This window comes from Oxyura jamaicensis, chromosome 8 (genome assembly GCF_011077185.1).
Source record: "Oxyura jamaicensis isolate SHBP4307 breed ruddy duck chromosome 8, BPBGC_Ojam_1.0, whole genome shotgun sequence".
NCBI classification, from domain to species: Eukaryota; Metazoa; Chordata; class Aves; order Anseriformes; family Anatidae; genus Oxyura; species Oxyura jamaicensis.
The window spans coordinates 13393418-13411976 of NC_048900.1; positions in this window are offsets into that span (position 1 = coordinate 13393418).

Consider the following 18559-nt stretch of genomic DNA (forward strand, 5'->3'; position numbering starts at 1 on the left):
TTAGAATTAAAGCATTTTCATATTAGAGTTTTTTTTTCTTTTTTTTTTCTTTTTTTTTAAATCTCTTGATCTAGGGTACCTGCAGATAAAAGGAGTTATTCTGTGATTTCATTCATAACTAACAAAAGAACTTGAAATTTTGCTTCTATGAGCCATTTCCACTATTTGACTTGCCAGGCCAACAATGTCATAAGAACCTCTGCTTTGACGTACTTCAGTGGTCTGTAGTTACATACATAAGGACAATGGGATCTCTCTGGCATTGATCCAGCAAGCTAGAGATGTCAAACTGGTGAAAAGGCCTTTCAGTTGGCAGAGTATCAGAAAAATGGAATTGCTGAGACCCTGTATCAATCATACATGCTGACATGACCCTGGAGTCCACTGCTACAAGTTCTGTCCTTGAGTAACTAGTTGGAAAGTTGTAGCCTGGCCTCACTCCCAGAATTCCATAACTGTTATGGTTTTGACCTAACAGAAGCCTCTGCAGTGACATCAGGTCAACAGGATAAATGAGAGATTCACAGAAATTTTAATAAGCCTAATATGGCATTCAGCATTAAACAGCTTAATGTGACAATAAAACATCACAGAACTATGGTTCATAAGGCCAGTAAGTAGGTAAATATCACTATGCCTGTACAAAATAAAAATCCCCAGCCATATAATCTCCATCAACCATCCCAAGCCACTAAAAACATGACAACTTGGAGAATCAACAGTTTACTGAGCAGTGACCAGAGTAAACGTTTCTCACACTCATCTGTATTTTAGCTGTGCTGGCAATTCTAATAAACAAAGAAAAACAAAACAAAACAAAACCAACCAAGGAACAGACAATATTTCATTCATTTCATTCCATTTCAATTTCAGTCCCTTAAATTTTATAGAATAATCACTAAAAAGTATAATTGTTATGAAAAACATCTGACTGTCAAATCCTGTTTTTTTCTTTGTATGACCTGTACCAAACACCTATTGCTTTGTACACTGCTGGCTCATGTTCAATCAAGCATCAATCAACACTTCCAGGTCCCTTGCTACCATCTGCAGCTGGAGGTGCTGAGCCATTACAGCTTCACGCCTATGAGGTTACTAGTTCAAGCAACCCTTATCAATAATCAGTATAGCCTTATCTGGTGCTTGTTCTGGGTGCCTACTTTAGCTAGTAAAGATATGGTAAAACATTACCTTAATCCTAAGGTATGCACAAGGCAACATACTATTAGAAAGCATATGTAAAAACCATTTGTCACACATGGAACACTACAAGGATTCCTTTGTTATACCTCTGCTTAGAAATTAGGAGTGGCAATAATTCAGCAAGTATTGGTGATCTGCTGGTGCCTGGTTCAACATCAATCTCTTTCCCTGGCATGCAAAAGTTTCTGTTCAGCAGCTGTAAAATCTTCTTCTGGCTTAACTTAATGGACTCTGATAGCATTGTGAGGAATTCTTAAAAATATTCTTTTGTTCCTTGAGCCCTGTCCACTTGTGAAACTAGAATTTGTAAATCCCTGCAATTTTTCCCTTTTGTTGATACCATGGGTTGTCACAAGTCTTAGAGTCTACTACAAAAGATCTGTTGGTTATATTAAATAATTTTTTGATTTTGTACACTTGATGTATATCCTCCCCCTGTCACAGAAGAGATGAAAATTAAGTAGGTAACAAAGTATATCGAACATACATCTTTCAGACAAGTTTACAACTTATATTGTAAGCAGTTCTTTTTATGAGTAAAGTTTTTGAAATGACTCTCAGATGATTTTATAATAACAATAATGACAAGCCTAGGATGTGATTAATGCGATCAAGTAAATTAAATCAAAGTTAATCAGGTAAGGGAACATACAACACTATATTGTAAGAGATATTTCAGTTTACAGAGGCGAATGTTTTTATACTTTCAATATGGCTTTAAATTCGGACAAAAATATAGTAAAAAAATCTTCTGTAGAAGGGTTAATCCCAACCGCAATGAATAAGAAATTTTCCATTAAAACAAACTAACAAAAAATCTTTCTTTGGATATAAGCACTTTTCGATCCAGTTCTTAGAGTTCTTAGGTATAATGTTTTCTCAGTTTACAACTTTCTTTTCATACTAGGCTTTACTAAGAAAGAAGTAATAATACAGGTACTGTTTTTTTAGTTGTCTGTAGCAGTCCCTAAATACAGCCATTCAATGCAGTTTAAAACCACTTATCTGTTAGAGAAATACTATTATAAAAGATCAGAGTCACAGGAACAGTTTTGATAAAAATGCTTCAGAAGGTCATCTTCTTGCATCCCAGGGAGACTCCTGGTGTATAAGCTTCAAATGAAGGTGCATTATAAACTGATGCTTTCCTAAACAAGTATCTTTAGTTATTCATTTACCCTTCATAAACCAGAGGCATATTATTACCTTTCCTGTTAAACCTTCCAAAGTAGATATCCCCAGGTCTTTCAAAACATAACCTTATCAGACTTACAATGCCATGTAATAAAAAAAGACAGTCTACTGCAATTGTTTTAGCCTTGAAGTTTCTGGCACTTCATTAACATTCCAGTCTGAGGGTTCTTAATTCAATCACTCAAGATTCATTCTAAAATCATAGAATCATATAATATCCCGAGTTGGAAGGGACCCATAAGGATCATCAAGTCTAACTCCTGGCACTGCACAGGTCTACCTAAAAGTTTAGACCATGTGACTAAGTGCACAGTCCAATCGCTTCTTAAATTCATACAGGCTTGGTGCAGTGACTGCTTCGCTGGGGAGCCTGTTCCAGTGTGCGACAACCCTCTCAGTGAGGAACCTCTTCCTGATGTCCAGCCTAAACTTCCCCTTCCTCAGCTTAACACCATTCCCGTGGATCCTATCACTGGTGATTATGGAGAATAGGTCACCTGCCTCTCAACTCCCCCGCACAAGGAAGTTGTAGACTGTGATGAGGTCTCCCCTCAGCCTCCTCTTCTCCAGTCTGAACAGGCCCAGTGACCTCAGCCACTCCTCACATGTCTTCCCTTCTAGGCCCTTCACCATCTTCATCACCCTCCTCTGGACACTCTCCAACAGTTTAATGTCCTTTTCATACTGTGGTGTCCAGAACTGCACACAGTAGTTGAGGTGAGGCCGCACCAGCACAGAGTAGATCGGGCAGAGTAGATCAGGAAAATCTCTTTCAACTTTTTTTTTCTCTTCCAGAAAATCTCTTTCAACTTTTTAAGCTTAAGAAGTATCATTTGAAACAATCCTGAAGAAGGAATAAACATTTAGACTTTCAAATGCATCCTTGATAGATACTTTAAAAGGTAAATTAACCTTCTGATACTTTTATAGAAGACAGTCTTCATTGGTTTTAAAAAGTTATTTTGGGTAGTGAGTAAGCAGAAAATAATGAGCTGTCTTTCTATCATTAGCTAAATTTATTTGCTATTGCATATAATGATAGAGAAAAAATATCTACCCATTTGGCAAACAGCTTCTTAACGCATACCCTCATGGAGAACTGCACAGTGCTAGAATAAGAGTAGTTGTAAAACAGGTATGTTGACACTTGATTCATTATGTATAATCAAAAGAAAATTTGATGAAAAAGCCAAGCTCTGACTTTTTCTTCAGATTTTTTTTTTTTTTTTTTTTTTTTCCCTCCGCACATTGAAATTCCAGTTTTTGGAAACCTTCTTAGTCAATTTTTTATGGTAAGTTTTTATTATTATTATTATTTTTCTTCTTCATGTGTTTATCGATAAAGCCTGAAGATGAACTCTACTTTACTTCTCGTGAAAAATATCTGTTGACAAGTTATACTGTTATATTTTCTCAAATATGATAAGATGTAAGATGCTAATTCAGAAATGTATTCCAAACATCATTTCGCAGCAAGCATGAACTATGGTTGAATGTTTATATGGTTGTCCTTTTTTTTTTTTTTTTTTTTAGACTTATTTTGAATGCTTTTTATGTTTTCTGCAATAGTTTAATTTTTCAGTAAGTCTTTGGGCTTCATATATGCCTAATGCTTGAGGATTGGAACTTCCATTCAATTATATTGCTGCTTAGAAACATGAGCAAATAAAGGAGATCTGAATTCACATGTAATCCAATAGAGGAACTGAATTTTAAATACATCAATTAACTTTTTTTTCTTTATTTTTTCTTCTGTAATTCCTTTCTTCCCTCTTTCTTTCAATCTAAAGGACTGCTACAAAGCCTATTCCAGTCAATAATAGCATTCCTACTGATTTCAGAAGACAATGCTTCAGCAGTTAAGGGCATTACTAAGTGTTTTTGATGCATTTGCTTCTTCCCAACTAAATTAGTTGCTTACAGCAAATTTATTGCAGTCATGAAAAAACAGCTACATTCCAATTCTTTGTTTTTATAGACAAGCTAGTGTTTTGGATTGAGAAGATAAAAGCCGCTAAAGAATTAATTGGCTGAACAAGTAGAATGAAGGGAAAAACATTATGAAAGCTCAGTGCATGCACTATATTAACATTAAATGTCAATAAGAACAGAGAAGAAGAGTACATATGGTTTCCACTTATACATGAGATAAACAGAACCCAAAAGCATGAGATACATTTTAAGGAACTTAACTCTGAAAATGTGCAAGTAAGGAATCCTTAACATACTTTCACTAACTTATTTTATTTTTATTTTTTATTTTTATTATTTTGTAATGCTTGCATCTGAACCAAATATAAATTAAAAAAAAGCAAATAAACAAACAAACAATACTTTTGAGTTTCTTTAAACTACTATTTCTAAATATTATTATTACATTTGTGAAAGTTGCCTTATCCACAGTTACCTACACATGCTTACTTATACTTACTACTTTCCATTTAGGGCACACAAGCTTTTATAATTTCTGTAATTAGCTGTAATGAGCTAATGGCAATAACCATCTGCTCTGATTAAGTGAATCAGTTAGAAGAGCTGCTTTTATTTGCTTTGCGCCTGTGAAACTAACTTAGATTAGGTAGTGAAAAAATCCGATTAGGTAATGCAAAAATTTTTCAGAGGTACTGTTTACATCTCTACTGGTTAAAAGTATGAAAAAAAACATATTTGAATCAGGTTTGTAAATAGACTTTAGAGTCTAACTATTGTTGGCTTTTGCACCAGGAGCAATTCTATGACTAATCAAGAATATTTTTCCAATTTTTTGACGTGACTTTAGCTTTGTATATAAGTAATAGAATAACTCTGCTAGTCTTTTTCTAAATCCCACTGAGTGGTCAACTTTATACATCTTGTTCATTTTTAATTATTTCCATAATTTGCTTTTTTATTTCATTATGTAAAGATTGCATTTTATATATTTTATATATAAACCATATATAAGTTTTAAAGTTTTATTTTTATAGAGAAGAGATACCTACTAGATACAATTATTCAGGGAATTCAGTTAAAGCGTGGAAAGATTTTCATTTTGTTTCTGGCCCTGTTAGTGGCCAGCAAAATGTTGAATGAGATGCTTTCTGTGCTTCGATTTTCATACTCTGGAAAACTGAGATAATGTTTAATTTCTCTGTTAAACACATCTCTTTTTGTAGAAGCTAATACTGTCTTTCTGAAAACTGTAATGAAAATTACAGTCTTATTTTCATTTCTCTTCTGTGCAGTATTTTGTATTTTTTCTGTATCCAGAATTCTGAATAAACTGAATGATGTCTAGATCCCTGGAAAATCAAGTCAATACATAAGCTGGTCTTGGATGTGCTCATTCTAATGAAAGAGATGAAAATAATCTCATTCACCTCTGCTAAAAAAAAACGGGGGGTGGGGGGGTTGGGGTGGGGGTGGAATGTAACTTCTTGTCATTTACTGATTCTTTCTTGTTATGTCAAGATTAAAACGATACCTGCCAAATACTATATCACCAGTGACAGCTTGGAGCTCTCCAGTGTGCTGTAACAATTTACTGGGTGTCAGAAGTTAAGACTCTAGAACTATATTTCTACAACAAAATATTTTATTGCAAGAACTTTAATGAGTGAAGAAAATAATTTATTGTTGGTGTTTTTTTTGTTGTTGTTGTTTGCTTATTTTTGCTTTTATTCTGACAAAGCATGTTCAGCAGGAAAAATAAGAGATGGCACTAAGAACTGATTCTCATTACATTATTCAAAATGTATTTCTCTGCTCATCAGCTCCAATAGCCTGGGTTGCTGTTAATGCATGTAAATTATTAATTCATCTTTATTGAATACAGTCATTTAAGAATCTAAATTACACACTTAAAATACATATGAAAAAATACTCACTTGGCAGATTTATTGCCAGCATTATATAAGTGAAATGAGGTTTATGGACTGTGTGAACTGAAATTCTAAGAAGAAATATTCTGCTTCAGGGCATCTAATGTAAAGTCAGATCTCAACAGGGAAGAAGTTCTTTGTTGTCTCAGTTCATCACCAGGAAAATATGAAATTAGAAACTTTCTTTATGTGCTTTCCATATTTGATTAGTTTAAACATCATTTGGGACTCCTTTATCTGTAATGTTCAAAGTACAAACTATTGCAGATGGAACCAGTGGGTGTAAGAGCGGTGGTGGTGGTGTGTGAATCTACGCCCTTAAAGCAAAGTTTACTTACAGACTTGAAGATACACTTTTATGGAAGTAGTTCATGTTCTATTTGCCTTTTTAATCATAGAAAATCTGAAAGAAAAACAGGATGGCTCCCATTTTCAGCTAAAAAACAAGCACACAAACAAAAAACACTAGAAATTTGGACAAACCTGTAAAACAAAATGAATGTGTTTAGCCACACTCTAGAACAGGTAAAACTATAGCAAACCTTTAGTTGTTTGTTCTAAATTCTCGTGGTTTTGAGTTGTACTATTCTGAAGTTACTTTCAAATAATATTAATCATGCTATTTTGAAGAACTAGTCACTGAAATAGAGTTAAATGTATAACATGGCAATCTCATTTGTTAGCAAACCAATGCAAGTTGATATACAACACTGGCTTATTGTCTGAGTAATATTTGTTATTTCAAAACTTCCAGTGCAAATTACTGTAACATCAATTAAAGTAGATACCTGTCTGAGCTTTTAACAATTTATATCAAAATCTTGATATATAGCTAAGCGTATAATGAAGTAAAAAATAAACTTTAATTTGGGTCACAAATACAAGCTATTTGATAAAATTTAATATCAAGGTTGAATTTTAATATGTTTTTGGAATGATTGGTACCTGGAGGATCATGTGGGTCTATTTAGTGCTTTAGATGACCCTAAAAAAAAAAAAAAAAATTACAAAAAATTACATCTCCTCCTTGTCTTTTGCAGACCAGCCTGTTCAACTGTAAGATTCTGACATGATGCTTTTTCTCAGCTGATGTGTTTAAAATCTTTTTTTTGCTGAATTATTTGTACTTGTCCCAGATGAGATAGACTTTTTTGTTTTGTTTTGAGAAGAAAGCTATAAAAGCAGGGCTGTAAGTTATAAATAACTCAGGACAAGAGGGTACAATAAAGGCTTTCCTGCTGCTGTAACTATACTAGTCAGCTTTTCTCCTGCTACTATAAAAAATGATGTGTACAAGGAAAGAGAGTTATCCACTTACCTTATAACCTTATTTTGGACAGAATTCATAATTTGGATCCCATTTGAAAGAAATTCTCTCACTCACATTATTAGAAATTGAAATTAAAAAATTGTCTTATTCATTTTTAACAGGAAACCTTGAACCTGTTAAAAAGTAGCAGACAATGAAGACTAAATTGTATTTCTCTGATAGGAATTAAGCTAGTAACAATTGTTTTTTGTAGCTCTGTTGAATATTAAGCCATAGATTAGGTAAAATTTTTGTATGTGGGGCCAGGATTTGATAGTAGAATGTTTACTGTACTAATAAAGGAAGGAATTTGTGTGTCAGGTCATATTTCATTAGACACAGCAGCAATTTCTCTTTACAGAACATTTAGGTTGCAAAAGATTGGATTCTTGAGTCCAATTAGTATATCAGAAACCAATGTCCTTTAGGATTCAGTAAATGTTACAGGCTGCAGAAATAAGTATTTAACTATTTTCATTATATATGTATATATATATATATTTAAAAAAGGATGATTTTATTCAGGGAAACTATCAATGTTATTTTAAAATAGTCACATGATTTTTTTTTTTCAATGGTAAGAAAAATCTTCAAAATTTGGGGATCCAAGGTTAAAGCATTATTTGAAGTTCATGAAACAAAACATTACAAGAAACAATTCATTTACAGTTTTCAGATAGTTTTGTACTGCAAGAATCCTCATTAGCAGGTTAAACAGCTCTGGGTTTATGTGGCAAAGTTTTGGTAGCAGAAGGTTGCAGGAGTGGTCTTTGTAAGAAGAGTCCAGTTGCTGTCCCACGTTAAAGGCCAATTTCAGCCAGCTCCAAAGAACCTGCCGCTGGCCAGTGCCAAGCTACTAAGTGATGTTGTTTGTGCATCTGTTAGAGCAGACCTAAGGGGGGGGGGGGGGGATAAAAATAAAAATGCTGCACAAAAGCAGCTGGGACAGTGAGGAGTAAGAAACATCCCTACAACCACAAAGGTCGGTGCAGAAGAAGGGCAGGAGGTGCTGCAGGCTCAGAACAGCAGTTCCCTTGTGGCCTATGGAGAGGACCCTAGTGGAGCAGGCCATCCCCCTGCAGCCCATGGGTCCCACATGGAGCAGATCGCCACACTGCAGTTCGTGGAGGAGCCCCTGGTGGAGCAGGTGGATGTGGCCTGGAGGAGGCTGCGGCCCATGGAGAGCCCCCGCAGGAGCAGGCCCCCGGCCGGAGCTGCAGCCCGTGGAGAGGAGCCCATGCAGGAGCAAGGGGTCTGGGGGAAGCTGCTGCCCATGGGGGACCCAGGTTGTTCCTGAAAGATGGACCCCATGGTCCCATATTGGAGCGGTTCTTGAAGAGCTGCTGCCTGTCTGAAGCCCACGCAGGATCAGCTGGGGAAGGACAGCATCCTGTGGGAGGGACACTACACTGGAGCAGGGGCAGAGAGTGAAGGAGTGGTGGAGACGAAGCACTGTGGACTGACTGCAGCCCCCTGTACCGCTCTGGGTGAAGATGTAGAAGAGGGTGGATAGGCGGATGGTGGTTTTAGTTTGCTTTTAGTTTCTCACTGTTCTATCTTGTTGGTAATAGGCAATAAATCTCCCTATGCTGAGTCTGTTTTGCCCATCACAACAGTTGTTGAGTGATCTCCCTGTCCTTATCTTATCCTTGAGCCCTTTTCATAATATTTTCTCCCACTTTTCCTTTGAGAATGGGGAGTGAGAGAGCAGTTGTGGTGGAATTCAGCTGCCCAGTTGAATAAAACCACCATAATATCTACCAGAGGCATGGAATCAATATTCAGAGGGTGCACAAGTCTTCTGAAGCTTCACTTATATGATGGGAAACATTTGCTTTTGAAGACTAGGAATTTAAACTGAATATAATTGAAATCTTGATCTGGGAAAGGACACCAATCATCATTAAATGATGTTAGTCAAAAATGCTTGCAGGGATATGCACAGCTGCATGGTTCACAGGTGATAACCTGGGGAGATAATCACACTGGGTGATTTCCTTTGATTGTTTAACTTTCTTAAGACCAAACACTATTTGATTTCAAACTGAAGATTTTTTAAACTCTACTCTCATGCCTGGATGAGTATCTTGGCTTCCACAGAAAGTTTACCAGTCTGCACACTTATTCTAGGATCTTGAACTGAACCCTAGGAGCAGAAAGTATGCCATGCCTCACATTGTTCATGTTGCATGCATGACACTGTCATTATATATCTAGATGAGATAACTATCTGGTGCTGGATTCAGATTTGTTGCAGTTATGATTTCTAAACAGCATGTCGTTACATGTTATTAAAAGATATCCTTGGATGTCTCCGCACAGAAAATTCCTGTTCCAATGTTGACTAGAACCAACACAGATTTGTCAATAAATAATCAGGAAATGCAAATCCCAGAGTGTACTCATCATAAGAGAAGGACAGTCTGCTCTCCTCAGGGGTGTCACTTCATCAGAGAGAGCACCACAGGTGCTCCTGACTGGAAAAGCAAGTACATGGTATGGGCACAACAATACACTTATTGTTCTGTTCCAGCTGTACTGGACAGATGCAAGGCTGTTTAAAGGAGAGTTACTTCATGATTCAATTTATCTAATTTCTTTTTTTCCCCTTTCATCTTTTCAAATAAGCAGATAAGCAGTGTTATTCTTTCCATGTAGGTCCTGGTTTGCTGGTTTCATACTCTTTGGTTATATGGATTTTAGTCTTCCACCCCTGATTAGCAGGCGCAGGTATTTCAGTACTATATACATTCTTTACCCAAGAGGATTTCCCAACATTCCATTTACCAATTCCTCCCATTATTTTCTCATTATTATTATTATTATTTTAATATATATATCTATCTTATTTGTTACCATGCACAGAAAGCCATCTGAGTTCTCTATTTTTGCCCAGAAAAAAAAAGAAAAAAAAGTGCTAGATATTTAGATATTTATCACTTGTAGATATTTCTTTTAGCTCTATTTATTTATTTATTTTGCCTAAAGCTATCAAACTTTTTTAGATTTTGCATGTGTTGTGGTGGGATGGGGGAGAGAATTGGAAAGGTAGAAGTGCAAGTACTCATGGATTGAGATAAAGACAGCTTACTAAGTAAAGCAAAAGCCGCATGCACAAGCAAGACAAAACAATGAATTAATTTGCTTCTTCCCATTGGTGGGCAGCCACTTCCAGGAACACAGGGTTCATCACGCCTAACAGTTTCTTGTGGAGACAAATGCCATCATTCCAAATGTCCTCCCCTTCGTCCTTCTTTACCCCAGCTTTTATTACTGGGCATGATACCACATCGTATGGGCTATCCCTTTTGGCCAGTCCATGTCAGCTCCCCTGGTTCTGTCCTCTCACAGCTCCTGGTGCACCCACCAGCAGGGCAGCACAAGAAGCTGAAAAGTCTTTAGCTTAGTGTAAGCACTGCTCTGCAACCACTAAAACATCAGTAAGTTATCACCACTATTTTCATCAAAGATACAAACACCACATTGTGTGAACACCTATAAAGAAAATTATCTCTGTCCAAGTCAAAACCATGACATTATGATGGCCCTACTCTCACTTAAACAAAGTCCCTTTAAATATTCAGTGTACTCTTTGTCAAATAAACATGGTTGGTCTTCATGGACAAGTCTGTGGGAAACATCCTTGCTCTCTACAAGCTGGTGATTTCTCTCATTAGAGTAAATGTATATATTCTTCCACTTTTAAAACACGAAGTAACACTTTAAAAACACAAGGCTTACATTGCAAGAGTTTTAAAAGATATTGAATCTACTTGTGAAATTAAATGTAAATCTAGCAAGAACCCTAGAGATTACTTCAAGAAACCTGTCCTGTATGTTCTGAAGGAAAATGGCATCTAGCAACACTGTTTACTCAGAAGACAGGATTTGTCATTTATAACTGGCCCAGATAAACACTGCAATGGCATAATCAGTCAGATTATTAAAGTCCTCAGGAAAAACAGATATAAGCTTTGCAGGACGTTTTATTTGAAGCAAAAGAATTTGATTACTGATAAATTCAGATCTGAAAAAAAAAAAAAAATAGAAAAAGTGGCTGCTAGAGAAAATTCTTAAATAAACTGTAGAAAAACTTTTTTAAGGATATGTAGTAGCCAGGAAATTATGGCTTTGCAGAGAGTTCACCAAAAGTCTGAGCAGTTCTGGGCACCACAGTACAAAAAGGATGTGAAACTATTGTAGAGCGTCCAGAGAAGGGCTACAAAGTTGGTGAAGGGCCTGGAGGGGAAGACATAAGGAGCGGCTGAGGTCACTTGGCCTGTTCAGCCTGGAAAAGAGGAGGCTGAGGGGAGATGTCATAAAAGCCTACAGCTTCCTCATGAGGGGAGTGGAGGGGCAGGTGCCGATCTCTTTAGTGACCAGTGATAGGACCTGAGGGAATGGAGTCAAGCTGCAAGAGGGGAGGTTCAGGCTGGATATCAGGAAAGGGTTCTTCACCGAGAGTGCTGTCGTGCACTGGAACAGACTCCCCAGGGACATAGTCATGGCACCAAGCCTGGTGGAGTTTAAAAAGTGTTTGGATTATGCTCTCAATCATATAGTATGAATTTTTGGGTAGAGGTAGACCTGTGTGGAGCCAGGAGTTGGACTCGATGATCTTTGTGGGTCCCTTCCAACTCAGGATATTCTATGATTCACTTAAGTATATATATATATATATCATTAGGCATAACTCAGCCATCTGAGACCTTGAATATTGCAGATATTTATGTATATGATAATGTGGTAGGTGGCAGGAGGAAATTTTCAAAAGCTCTACAAAAGACTTAAGCACCTGAAGCAGAGTTTGATAAAAATTAGAAATGCCTAAATCCAAAAATTATATTTCACATGTATATGTACACGCCATAAATCTGAACTCCTAATCTTTAAAACTGCAGTCAGACATGCTGGCTAGAACTGTAAGAGATAGAGGTGTCTATACCACTGTGTTCTCTGCAGGTTAGACACATACTAAGAAAACTGAAGTAAATCATAACTATTATGTCCTATATATAGCACTTTGGGCAAAAACTAAATCTCAGGATTTACTCTTCCAAAACTAAACAATTCTCCTTCTCACTCAGTCACTCAGTCTTATTTTTCACCTCACCTTGTCTCCATTTTCAGTTTTTATAACTGTGAATCTTTTTTTTTTTTTTTTTTTTTTTTTTTTTTTTTTAATATGATAAAGCGCATTTCCAGGAGAACAGGTAGAGCTATTTCCCATATACATAATGGCTCCTGTGGCAATCACAAGCTTGAAACTCATCTGGGAGTGAAAACACCCCAGATCCACCAGCACCTGAGCAAGAAGTGCTCACTTGCAATATGAACAGTAAAGGGACTACCTCTGTCAGTGTTCTTCAAATAGGAGTAATCTCCAGTATATTTTTGAGAGACTTAGTTTAAATATTTTTGGGAGGGAGATAGATTTTGAATGAGGAAATGCCATTTGTATTGTGCTCAGATACCAATTACGGGGCATATCAGCAAGTAATGATAGGATAATTGGAGGACTTAATTTCTTGTCCACAGTATTTTAGAATTTAAAGGGACAAACAAAACTGCATCAGAAGGTAATCTTGTTTAATGGAAATGGATATGCAATTGGAACACTGCTCAACTAAGCTGAATATGTATGTTTTTTACCAGCAGGGGAAAAAAAGAAAAAAAAAAAAAAAAAAAAAAAAAGAGGAAGGGGGATTAATTTTCTATCTCTTGATGCTCTGGCACTGTCATTACTATAACCACTTGAAAAGTGGAGTGAAAATTATAATTTTTATGATTTATGGCTTTTATAAGAGCAAGACTCTGCTGTGCAGTAGCAATACAGTTAATACAATTCAAAAAGGTCCACTTGATAGTTAGTTACAATGGAGCAACAGAAAACAGATTATCAATTATATTGATTATCTGTCAACACGATATAATGCCAAGATAGCTTTGAGCCTAACACAGGCTGTTATCTTAAAAGTGTTATAAAATTTATGTGAATTCACTGTGATACAGGAATGTTGTATGATCCACGTGACTTGAAGTTCAGTTTCTCAGCTTGGTTATCAACCATATTTTTGGTAGACTCTATGGTTAAAACTTATTATTTAAAAAAATCTGTAAGGTGTTTATAACCTATATTGAGCAGGTTTTTCACAATTAGAGAACAAGAACTGATTTAATTAAAAAATTATACTATTTCCTGTCAATGCTGAACCCCGAGAAAATGTTTCTTTCTCTTTAGTAGAAACTGATTTTTATCATCAAACATATCAGTAGTTTTGTATGTATTTTTATTTATATAAACATTTCTTCATTCAGACTACATTATTTCCTTATGTAGTTCTGTTCATAAATCCTCATTTTTGGGGGGGGAAAAATTCCCAAATTCCAACCAGAATTATTTTTGAGCATTCAGGAAGAACATTTCTTCTCAGCTGCAGTGAAAGCTTAAATAAAACTTAAAGATATGTTACCTTTTTAAAAGGATTAAAATAAAATAATAATTAAAAAAAAAAAGTCAGAGTACATTTTTATTCATATAATTATTTTAAATTTAGACAAAAAGATTAATGCAATAAATACCGTACTACTTCTTACAGAACTCAGACATTTGATAATATATTTCAAGTTGAATCTTTTGCTTTACTTGCTTGTTTTTGAGCTTTTCCCCAAATCTGTTCTCCTCTGCATGCAGCTCCCAGTGCAATTAATTAAAGAATGCAAATTCCAGAAAACAAAACAAAACAAAACAAAAAACAAACAAACAAACAAACAACAAAAAAAAAAACCTCTCTGTAACATAAAAAAGAGCAGTATAAATGAATCTGTTCATCTGATATTTTTTTCCCTAATTTTAAAAAATAGGGAAACATGAACAATTACTGAAATACTGTGTTCAGTTTTGGGCCCCTCGCTACAAGAAGGACATCGAGGTGCTTGAGCGGGTCCAAAGAAGGGCGATGAAGCTGGTGAGGGGCCTGGAGAACAAGTCCTACGAGGAGCGGCTGAAGGAGCTGGGCTTATTCAGCCTGGAGAAGAGGAGGCTCAGGGGCGACCTTATCGCTCTCTACAGATACCTTAAAGGAGGCTGTAGAGAGGTGGGGGTTGGCCTGTTCTCCCACGTGCCTGGTGACAGGACGAGGGGGAATGGGCTAAAGTTGTGCCAGGGGAGTTTTAGGTTAGATGTTAGGAAGAGCTTCTTTACTGAAAGGGTTGTGAGGCATTGGAACAGGCTGCCCAGGGAGGTGGTGGAGTCACCATCCCTGGAAGTCTTCAAAAGACGTTTAGATGTAGAGCTTAGGGATATGGTTTAGTGGGGACTGTTAGTGTTAGGTTAGAGGTTGGACTCAATGATCTTGAGGTCTCTTCCAACCTAGAAATTCTGTGATTCTGTGATTCTGTGATTAACCAACAATGATGTGTAGGTAAGTCTAAAAACACAACTTTCAAGAGGTCAATGAAAGATAAATATAAAGAAACATTTAAACAGAATTTCCTTAGGGTGGAGGGGGTGGAGGTGGAAGGAGAGGAAAGCTGTCTGCTTAATCATACTTTTCCCAAGTCCATAATTAATTAGATAGTAACAACTAAGCAGAGCTGCAGAACAAGCTGTTTATAAATCCAAATACTGCAAATTCCTTTTCAAAAGCTTCACTCTCTCCATGCTCTTATTCTCATTAGAAATTTTGACAAATGCAACATGAATAGAGAGCAGGGTTTCTTTCTTTCTTGTGCACACAACTACCTAATTTTTTCATACATTTAAATAAATAAATAATATTTAATAATAACAGAAAAATCAAAACTCTGGCATAATACACCCTGGGTGTTTTTGGATCTAGAGACATAATAAGAGCTAATATTAATAGTCTTTTCCACATTACTTATTTTAATTGGCTGGGGAAGAAAATCAAAAGAGAATGAGAGATGATTATTTTTTTTTTCAGTTGTTTTTCTGTGTTTCTTAAAGTTCTCAATTACAAGTTTTAAGCTTCTTTAGTGATACTGAGGCTAGAAACACCACACATTAAATAAGAAGACTATCTTATTTAGTGTGCACAGTGTGTACTCCCTGTAAGGACATTTATTCTATAAGCAAAATCTCAATTGCTATTATGCTGATGACACCCAAATCTAATAGGTATATCAAACAGTTCATGATGACTTAGATAAATCTGTCTCTAGTCTGGAAATATATTAGATGTTCAGTGTTGAGTGTCTGCTAACATTTGGTGATTAAAACAGAATTGATTTTCTTTGGCCTATCGCCTGCTAAATAGCAGTTCCTCATTTATTGTACCATTTGTTGGGAATATAAAATTGTCTCCTCACTAAATAATTTTGGTATTATGTTTAACCCTGAAACTTGTTTTGAGGGACACATTGTTAAGACTTCATATTTCTATGTCAGGAATTTATCAAGGTTAAGGAAATTGCTGTTTCAGCAGGATCTAAAGCTTTTGATTTATGTCATACTGCATCAAGGTGGAAAAATATAATTTGTTTGTAGACTTATCCTAGATGTTTGCTTTACACACTTCAGCTGTATACAATTCAACACCTACAGCATTTGCCAGAAATCCACAAGAGCACATCTGAGGAATATGTTGGCTGTCTGTCAAAATGATTTTGAGATACTTGTCGTCATTTAGAAATTGTCACTCAGATATTAGCAAATTAGAAAGTATAGGTGGTTGATGACAACTAAAAACCTAAATCAGATTTAGATTCATTTTTTAATTAGTAATTCTGTGTGATTTTCCAATGTTTTTCCAAATGAGTTCTCCAGAATTCACTGTTCTTCTCTAGAAAGTGATTTAAGTCATTCGGAGGAGATGCTTATTTTAATAGTTCATTTTACTTCTTCAGAAGTCTTTCATATGCACTGATAGAAATTGCTAAAGTGCTTGAACTATTTTATGGCATTTTACTTGGAAAACACTTATTTAATCTGACTGAGATCTAAGTATTTGATCTGAATTTAATTTAGTTTTTATGAAACCCTGTGGTTTTAGGAAATAGATGGTGGAAGGATCAGTTGATACTCTATCCTGAAATTCAGGAAAGAGAGAGATGTGTAGTGATCCCCAGTGTCATGTTCACAGTGTCAATATTGATCTTATAAAGGTCCTGTATAAGATATAAGATACATGGTGTTAATTAACTAATCAGACTAATAAATTAATTCTCTCTCTCTCTCTCTCTCTCTGGTGCTTTCTAATGTGCTGTAGCTTTATTTTTAATAGATTCTATTTTTTACCAAATTGCAATTCTTATGATAGACTAGCTACATTTAGCTGGGCTGTATCTAAGGACCAAGGCTACTATTATTGACTATTCTCAAGGGGAAATGAACTGCTGGTTGCAAGAAATTTGCTTACCCCATACTCTTTTTAAAGTAATGCTTTCTTAGTGGTGTTCAGAATTCTGTTGACTTTCCAATATGTGTCTCTCAAAGCAAAGCTGTTTATTCTCAAATCTGTCAAACTCATGGTTTGCTGCAGAGTGGGTCATCAGTGCTTTGCTTAGCTCTTTCCACAAACATTCAGTTGGTTTTCAATTTCTGTAGTCTTGCAGTGTCCCATATTACCTCTAACTGCTTTCCACAAGAAAAGCAGTGCTTTCATGAGGAGTGTCCTTACTATATTCTATAGCCATTTTGATCCTGGATGCTGCTTATACATACCTACATATATTTCTTATTATGAATTTGTTTACCCAAATAAATTTAAAAATCTACCTTATTGACATGCTGATAGGATAATTTATGGACTGTCATACAGTTAGAGCCTCCACCATTTTGAGATCCATTTATTTTGACAGGTACTGTACTTAAGAAGTAGGGTTGCTGTGGGATATCTTGTACTTGTACATAACTTTGTGAACATACCCCCAAAAAACACATTGTTTAATTGTTGAATAAACTCCCGTAAGATTTCTTGCCATCACAACATCTACATAGCTGACATAGCTACCTTGCTGATGATTAATTCTTTACCATTCAAGTGTTACTTTTGGGTACTTATGCCATATTCAGATGACAATCATGCATATTCAAGAAAGAATTTGTTTTTGTACACCTTCTGATTGCCATCTCTCAATAAACATCATAATGATTCCATTATTGGATCACAATACTTTTCCTTGATGGTAAAAGTCTTCTATTTGCTTAAATGAAAATAATAATGGAATTATTTATAACTATGAATAATACATATCTTAATAGATAATCACAGATATATAAGGATGATTTTTGTTTTCTGGTGGCCCATATGCATGGCTTTCTAAAATTACCAGTAGTGTACTCATGTGCATTCTTATAGTTAATATGCCATTCAGTCATTGGGCTTTTTAAGAAACAACTGCTTCTATTATCAGATAATAAATGATTAACATAATATACATTAATACTGATTGAATAACATTAATCTGATAAAATATTTTAAGTGACTTATTTATGATTTCTGTCTTTATGGATTTATTTACCTACAGCAAAAACATTGGGAAGCTACTTTCTATGGCTTTTATCTGATTATATGAATATATGAATAATTCAAATTTGTTACACTGTAAATGTGAATGATGTTTTCTCTATGTGGTTGCTTGAAACTTTTTGAACAGCAGTTCTAAAAACTCAGAAAGTAAATGCATACAGTGGGAGTAGGAAAATTGTATAATTTTTGAATTTTTTTTTCAGTATTTAAGAAGCAATTTCAGTAGTGTTAATAATAAAACCTTTATGTACAAATAATAAATTGCATGGTGTAATGATAATTTATATTACAGTTTGTATTTATGATATGTTTAAGAAAAAAAAAAAAAAAGTAAAAAGCGTATGATTTATTGTTTGAGCACAAGACCAGCATAACAATTACTGATTGGTATTTTTATTGGGGGGGGGGAGGGAGGCAAAATAATTTTTTTTAAAAAATAGAATAAATAGTAAATGATTCCTTTTCTCTTCCTTCCTTCCTTCCTTCCTTCCTTCCTTCCT